General features: G+C 40.2%; 1 pseudogene; it reads left to right on the forward strand.

Moving 5' to 3' along the window:
* The first annotated feature begins 4,844 nt into the window (after positions 1–4,844).
* Positions 4,845–5,376, forward strand: LOC121164564 (annotated as a pseudogene).
* The last annotated feature ends 762 nt before the right edge of the window (positions 5,377–6,138 follow it).

Consider the following 6,138-nt stretch of genomic DNA (forward strand, 5'->3'; position numbering starts at 1 on the left):
GGCCAATGTTATGTTGATTCGAAGCCAGGATCCAGGAAATTCTTCCAGTATCCCACATGGGTGCAGGGTCCCAAAGCCTTGGGCCATCCTCGACTGGCCTCCCAGGCCACAAGCAGGGAGCTGGATGGGAAGTGGAGCTGCTGGAATTAGAACCAGTGCCCACATGGGATCCCAGTACATTCAAGGCAAGGACTTTAGCCACTTGGCCATGCCACCGGGCCCTGGGAGTAATGCATTTCTAAGGAGATTTTTGTACAGCTGGTTTTGTGCTGGCATATTATTCTACTTTCTCTTTGCTATGGAAGTATCTAATTTCATTCTCAAATACAAATGAGATCCTTGCTGGGTACATTATTCTTGGTTGACAGTTGTTTTGTATCAGGATTTGAAAGACTTTATTCCATTCCCTTCCTGCCTGGCGCATCTGTTCAGAGAATTCAGCAGTGATCATGATAGACCTGCCCCTAAATATAAGCTTGTCTGTGCTTCGTGTTAGTCTCGGGATTCTTTCTTTGTATTTGTTGGAGGGGAGCTTGATTACCACGTATCTGGTTGAAGATCTCTTGGGGTCAAATCTGTGCAGCATTCTCTGGCCTTCCTGGATTTGGACTGGGCTCATGTTTAAAGCGTTTTGGAATATCTCCTGTATAATTTCATCGAGCACTGGTTGCATGCTTGTCTCTCTTTCCACTCCTTCTGGAAGGCCTATAATTCTGATATTCAACTTCTTGATGTTGTCATTCATTTCTTGTATACCTTTCTAGGCTATGTTCAAATTTTTCTCCAGTTGATTACAATCAGCCTTTTATTCCGGGAATCTTCCAATTCAGATATCCTGTCTTCTGCTGCAATAATTCTGTTGGATAAGCTCTCAACTTGTGCTTCAGGTCAAGGATCTCATTTTTGACTAATTTTGTTTCTGTGATCATGTGGTTTTTGAATTCCTTAAGTTCCCCCCTCATTTTTCATTGTCTCTGAAGAGTTTTATAATTATTTTTCTGAATTCCTTTTCGATAGGTCATCAATTTCTTCATCTGTACAATCTCTGCGATTGAGCAAGCCTTTTGGTGACTTTTTGGGGTGGCACTAGCTCCTTCCTCTGACTCATTTATTTTCCTGTGACCTTGACCCATGTGTATGTGACAAGGTATTGCTGGCTTCTCACCCTTGACCTAGTGGGCGATCCTAGGTCTTCCTGCCCTAGAATTTTTTTTTTTTTTTTGTGCTTTTTAGCGCCTGGATTCCCCTCCCCCCACTTCTTCAGTCTGCGGTTTTGTGGGCTCTTTAAAACCGGGCGATATTTATGGTAGCTTTTGAGTGCCCCTTCAGTGGAGTTCTCAAGGCCCTGTGATTGGCGCCGCCCAGTGCTGGAGAGCTCCATTTCCCAGGATCGCCCATGCTCTTTGTTTTTGTGCCTAGTTACCCTCTCCAGCCCTTCTGCCCAGATCCAAGCCTGCTTAGATCCAAGCCAATAGTTAAGGTACCTTTCACCGTGTTTTGTCCCAAGCTCTGCCTGCCTCTCACCTCCTGCTTAGGGTGGGCACTTCCCTGTGTTAGTGACTCACCCAGGTTCATTCCCTGAATTTCGCTCGCCTGATTTCCCTCGAGTCTCCACAGCCCACCTCTCCCTCCTTGTCCTTCTCATGTTGCTGATCCCAGTATTTCGTGTTTGTTTTGCTGCCGTGTGCTGTCTTTCTCAGAGTTGGTAGTTCTGGGGGATTTCCCACAGTGTTCCCCGTGGTTCTTTTCCTTTTCAGTTCACTTCAGACTGCTCCCATCCCTAACTTTTAGGACCTTCAGTTACATCAGTCTAACTCTTTTGGTCATCTTGACTCCTCCAAGGGATTTCATTTTAAAAGACAAAGGAAAATTTTGGTTGGTATGTTATTCTGTGCTGACAATACTTTGTTTTTAAAATCAGGAATATATCACTCCATTCTCTTCTGGCCTATAGAGTTAACTGTGAGAGGTCTCCTGTGAGTTTTATTGACATTCCTTTATATGTGGGTTGATTTTTCTCATGGGTACATTTAAGGACCTCTTCCTTATATTTGATTGAAGAGAGCTTGTTTATCATGTGTCTTGGTGAAGATAGCTTTTGGTCAACCCTGTTGGGAGTTCTGTACCCCTCCTGGATGTTATTTCCCAATTCATTCTCCATTTTAGGAAAAGCTTCCTTTATTATTTCATTAAGTACATTCCTAAACCCTGCTTCTCTTTCTTCAACTTCTGGAACTCCCATAAATCTTATATTTGACCTTCTAATCATATCTTTTAATTATTGAATACTTTTTTTTTAGTTTGACCCAGATCTACTTTCAGCTATTTGATTGTTTTCCCCTTCTGACAGGAAATATTTTCCAGTTCTGAAATTTTTTCTTCTGCTTCTTTTATTCTATTATTGAGATTTTCCACTGAATTTTTAATTGCCTCTATTGCGTTCTTCATTTCCAATAATTTGGCCTGATTTTTTTTTTCAGTGTTGCTATTTGCTGTGGCATATATTCCTTAAATTCCTTGAACTCCTGTATGAGCTTCTCATTGTTGATAACAATCTTTACAATGAATTTTCTAAATTCTGTATCTCTCATTTTTTTTCCCATGTCTTCCTAGGTAACTCTGAGGTTGCCTAAGGCTTTTGCTCCATTGCACAAGAGTCTTCAGTAATATTGTGCCTTTGTCTTTTCTTTTGGTTATTGTACTTCTGGTTAGCAAATTTTCTCCTTGGGTCAGGGTTCTAAACTGTCACAGGTCTGCAATTCAATTTTATGTATTGCAGTTGGTACCCAGTTGTTTGTTTTCAGTCACTGTGCCACTCCCTCCAGCGAGTTTCAGGTCTGCGATCTTATATTAGACCTTTACCATGAACTCCATAATCCCAGCTCCTGGCTTACCACACTCCACCTCCTGTGATCCCATGGTGAGGCTACACAATTGTCTCTACAAGCTTTCTCTCACTTCCACTTCATGCAGTTCCCAGGATTAGGGAGATGCCAGGTATCCTAAATAGCTAGGTTGCTACTCTTTTGGAACCTACTGGCTGTTATGTCTGAGGGCCATTCGGACCTATTTTGAGTTGTAAGATGCCAAAGTTGGTATTATTTTTGATGTAAGACCAGTGCAATGCACTGAGCTCAGTGAGTTTGCTCCCAGATCAAGCACATGTACAGATCACTATTGTTCCTGCAGTCTCAAAGCCTTTGCCACAATGTACAAAATGGCATCTGATGTGCCACTTGTAGAGTTCTTGATCTGTTGACCATTAGGTCTGAGTCCTTCCCAAATCTATTTTGGGTGAAACCTGTAGGATGCCATCTCATTGCAGTGCACTGGACCAGAAATTAATTCACTCCCAGCTTAGTGTATGCACAGTCCTAGCCCATAAGCTTTGCCTCCCCACACACACACACACACACACACACACACACACACACACACACACACACACACACACACACACACACACACACACACAAAATGCCCAATTTGGCTCTGGTGGGAGGTCTGGGCTGTGAAATCCACCTTTTCCCCACACTGCCTGTTTGGGATCTGCTGCTCTGTGTCTGTTCCTTATCAAATCAAACAAATCTGAGGGACTGCCAGTTCTTTGGATTCACCTACTGGGCTTCCAGTGAACTCCCCTTCTCTCCTAGTTGCTGGTAGAGTTCCAGCCACTGGTGGATCTCAGATCACTGCTCACTGACTGCCACAGGGATATCTGGTCACTGCAACATCACATTAGTGTCTCCACTGCTTTCCCATGACCATCTGTGTCCAGGTGCCCCTCTGCCTTGATCTGTCCTCTCCTATTTCCTGGAATATGCTTCACCCTGGCATATGTTTTTCTGTTTAAGCATGTTTTTACCCTATTCCACCATCTTGATTTTCACTGCAAGATATTTACATTTTTTTTGTAGCAATCATGAATAGGATAGATTTTACCAGTGTTTTCTCAACAATGCCTTTTTCTGAGTATACAAAGTCTATTGCTTTTGATATTTTGTATCCTGCAACACTGCCCAACTCTTATGATTCTATTTTCCTTTTCTTACTATATATGATACTGTTACTGTGAACAAGGAAATTTTGACTTCCTGGTTTCTGATTTGTATCTCTTTAATTTCTTTTTCTTGCATAACATCGCAGGCTGGAATTTGCAGAACTATGTTCAGTAGAAATGGTGATAATGGATATCCTTCTGGTTCAGGATCTTAGTTGAAATTATTCAAGATTTTCCTTATTTAGTATCATTCAGGCTGTTGGCTTGCCATGTATTTCCTTGATTGTGTTAAGGAATGCTTAAGAAATTTGCTTAAGGTTTTTATTATGAAAAGGTTTGTTTAAAAATATATTTATCTATTTTTATTGGAAAGATAGATCATATTTTATGGAGTGAAGGAAAGACAGATCTTTCATCTGTTGGTTCACTTCTCAATTGGCTGCAATGGGCAGAGCTCTCATCGATGCCAGGAGCTTCTTGGGGATATCCCACATGAATACAGTATCCTAAGGCTTTTGAGTCATTCTCCACTGCTTTCCCAGGCTATAAGCGGAGAGCTGGATGGAAAGGGGGACTACCAGGACTTGAACAGGTGCCCATATGGGATCCCAGTACTTGCAAGGTGAGGATTTAACTAATTGAGCCATCATGCCAGGCCTAGGATATTGCTTTATGAAACTTTCTCTGTATCTATTAAGATAATAATTTGTATTTTATTTTTGATTTATTACTGATGTATCACATGTATTAATTTGCATATATTGAATCCTCCCTGAATGACAGGGATAAATCCTACTTGGTTGAGGTGAATTTAGTTAATATTTTATTGAAGATTTTTGCATCTATGTTCATCACAGTTATTGGTGTATCATTCTTTTATTCTTTTGTGGTTGAAGATGAAGGTGCTAAAGGCCCTTTCAGATTGATCATGGGGCAGCTGGGGAGCAGGTCAGCCGTGGTGCGGAGGAAACTCATGTGGAATTTCAAGCAACTGCAAGAGGACCCACATGCGGGTGTCAGTGGTTCACCCCCTGAGAACATCATTATGTAGTGGAATGCAGTTATTTTAAGACCAGAAGGGTGACACCCATTTAAGATGATACTTTTAGCTAGAAATAGAATTTTTTGAAAATCATCCAAGTAATCTCCCAATATGTATGCTCATGGTAGCGTATATTTAGATATCCTTCAAAATCTATGGGAGTCCAATGTATGAGGTGTCTGCTATCTTAACATCAATTCAGTCTCTGTTGGAAGAATCAAATCCAAATAGCCAGGCAGCACAGCTTTATCAGAAAAACAAAGAGAAATACAAGAAAAGAATTTTGGCCATTGTGAAGCAAAGCTGGAATGATTCCCTAATGAGAACAATCTAGACAGTTGCTCGCACCATCACTATTGTGCATTATTGACTCTCAGTGGAAAGGCTAACGAATTTTAAGTGCCACAGGCTTTAAGGACTCTGCAGTGAACAAATGTCCTTCAAAAACTTGGTATCTTACTGTATTTTTTATTGCATTTTTGCTAAGAGTATAATATTGGTGTGGAGTTTTCATGACAGAATATACACATTTTGTACATCTGTACTCTTTCCAAATACTGAATGCCTTCTTTTTAAATTTTAAGATTTTTTGAGAAAAGCACTTATGATTATAATGTCAGTGCAAGAAGGAAAAAAAGATGCTAATGGCCCCACTGAAGGAGTCTGAGATAGATAATTATTTTCCTTTAAAGTGTTTTGAGTAGTTTGAGATAATTGAAATTAGGCCTTCTTTAAAGGCTTGGTAGAATTCAACAGTGAAATCATCAGGTAGTTATTAGATTTAGTTCATGTTGTAGATTCATTTTTTCTGTTGATTTACTGTCTATCAATGAAAGTATGGCATTGAAATCCTCCATTAGATCAGTAACAAATAAGTATCAAGGTGCCCCAGCATTGATGCATATAGATTTACTATGGTTACCTTTTCTGTTTAATTGACCTATTAATCATTACAAACTTCTCTGTCTCCTTTAGCAGTTCTTTTGAAGTTTTGTTTTGTATTAGGGTTGCTACTACTGCTGATTTATTAGCATAGACTATATTTTTGCATCCTTTCAGTTTGTGTGCATTTTTATTGGTAAGATTTGTTTTTTGC

The sequence above is a fragment of the Ochotona curzoniae genome, unplaced genomic scaffold, assembly GCF_017591425.1.
Source record: "Ochotona curzoniae isolate NIBS_2020 unplaced genomic scaffold, NIBS_Ocur_1.0 contig_832, whole genome shotgun sequence".
NCBI lineage: Eukaryota > Metazoa > Chordata > Mammalia > Lagomorpha > Ochotonidae > Ochotona > Ochotona curzoniae.